General features: G+C 33.1%; 1 pseudogene across 1 annotated transcript; it reads left to right on the plus strand.

Annotated features, from left to right (window-relative positions):
* The first annotated feature begins 650 nt into the window (after positions 1–650).
* Positions 651–1,658, plus strand: LOC145191457 (uncharacterized; annotated as a pseudogene). The gene is made up of 2 exons (XR_016452531.1): positions 651–989; positions 1,141–1,658. The product of XR_016452531.1 is annotated as an uncharacterized LOC145191457 (transcript).
* Positions 1,659–2,326: the final 668 nt, after the last annotated feature.

The following is a 2,326-nucleotide window of genomic DNA, read 5'->3' on the forward strand; positions in this document are numbered from 1 at the left end:
AGCAGTCATCGACATACATGCCAGACTTAAAGCTGAAGATATTCAAAATGCACTTGAAAACGTACTTGATAAGCTTGGCATCCGAAAAGAACAAATCCTTGGATTTAGTACTGACAATGGGTCTAACATGATTAAAATGGTGAACGATTTTGGCAAGACAATTGAGATAAACAAGATTATAGAAACACTACCTAGTGAAGATCATGATGAAGGCGGAGATGATATTACAGAAGAACAGACTATTGAAGATGCAAGTAGTGAAACTGAGGGTTCTGAATTCTGTGAACAGCAACATGATGGTTACTTTGACGAAATCTCCAAAAATATGAACACTGTTTATCTTCAACGTTGTGGTGCACACACCCTTCAACTTGCTGTCACCGATGCAAAGAAAGAATCGGAAATCAAAGTAATACTTGAGCGTACTCGTAAAGTTCCAAAAGCTTGTCGTGCTCCAATTGCTATGGAATTATGCAAAAATACGAAACTTTTTAAAGTAATTTTATAAATTTTTTATACAAACTAATAAATATGTTTATTAGTTATATTTCAAGAATAAAATATGTTCTATAATATAGGTGGCAGTTATAGACAATGTAACTAGATGGGCGAGTACATTTAAAATGCTTAATTTTCTCTTAGAATTACGTGATGTTGTTGAAGAGCTGGAAGGAAAATATCCAAAAGAGAGTTTTGCAGTGCAGTCATATCAGTGGAAACAAATAAAGGAATTACAAAGTATTCTTGAAAAACCTGCTATTGCTACTCAAAACTTTCAGTTTGAGGATCTCGCGCCAGGACACTTAGTCTATGTTTGGGAACTGTTAAAACTACAGTTAATGGAGGGTGATTTTAAGAAATCTGTTTTTGCTACAGCCATAAAACAATCAATGGAAAATAGGGAAGCAATCCTTATGAGTAATCCTTTTTTCTGTGCAGCGGTATTTGCAGACTCACACTATCAAGGTCTTCTAAACGAAGAACAACAGGTATTTTTTCTCATCATTTATTTTGTGAGAACGTTTTTTAAACTTTGATTAAAAGATTTTACTTTTGATTACTCCGATTAGAACTTGAAAATATATTTATTTTAGAGTTTTTTAAAGCAAATTTATTTTGTTATCTTTTTAAAAATTTTAGGTAGTTGCTGAGGACACTCTCTGGTTGGTTCAAAAAAAGATTAATAAGCAAAAGTTTGATTTTCATAGATTGGAGGAAGATTGTGAAACTTTTTCTACCGAGAGTTCGGATGAGAAAATGAAGACTTGTCTCCAAAAAAGAAAATTTTTAAGAGAATGGAGCAGGCAAGAAAAAAAAAGAGTCAGCAGTCTGATTAAGGATCTATTCAGAACATTGGGATTGAGGAGCGAGAATTTAAAGGCGCACTTCGAAGTCTACCTAAACTAGCGCACGACCTTTTAAAACAAAAAGAAACCTTGACGTGCAAAAAACCTCTGGAAGGAATAGATTTTTTTCCTTCGATTATACAATCATCGTGCAAAATTGTCACAGCGCTTCCAATGACGCAAGTTAGCGTTGAGGGGGTGTTTTCAGCACTCAAATTTCTCACACCAGACCAAAGAAGCCATATGACATCGTATCTTATTGGTGATTTGGTATTTCTTAGGACAAATAACGAATATATTGGACTTGTTTGAAATTTAGTTTTGTGCTTGAAATACAATGATAATAAAGCAAAATATTAATATTGATAGAATATTTTATTTCCTTTTTTGCCCCCTAATCATTTTTTACAATATAAATATGTGGTAGTAATGGATTCACATTTTAAAAATGAGGGTTGGATAAAAACTAATAGGTGTAGTTTTTATACAACTTGGGAAACAAGCCTAAATATTTTTAATTTTCATTCAAAATTTAAATTTAACTTACTAGGTCAAAGATGAAAAATAGTTTAAAATAGAGCCGGAGCCGAGCCGGGAGCCGGACATTTCTTTAGAGCCGGAGCCGGAGCCGAGCCGTGAAAAAAACTTGCGGCTCCACAAGCCTGGTTTAAACCACTGGTCTCAAAATATAACTGGATAGCGTATTAAATTGCCTTTTTCAAAAAAAACTGAAGCCAAAATTGGCCTCCCAAGATGGCGGCGATCGGATCTCTTAGCGGTGATCGATGTACATTTTATAAGGCTTTTTACAGAAATATTAAAGAAAATAAATAGAGTTTTGAAAGAAAAACTAGACTATGAAATAAAGTTTTAATGACTTTAAAGAAATGAAATGATTTCTAAAAAAATCAGATAACTAAAGTAATTATTTTGATACTAAGGTACAAAATATTCGATATACCTTTTAAGTGCAATTTACA

This window comes from Hydra viridissima, unplaced genomic scaffold (genome assembly GCF_058129835.1).
Source record: "Hydra viridissima isolate aposymbiotic clone 2 unplaced genomic scaffold, HvirCarnegie_v1 scaffold_5, whole genome shotgun sequence".
Classification (NCBI taxonomy): Eukaryota; Metazoa; Cnidaria; class Hydrozoa; order Anthoathecata; family Hydridae; genus Hydra; species Hydra viridissima.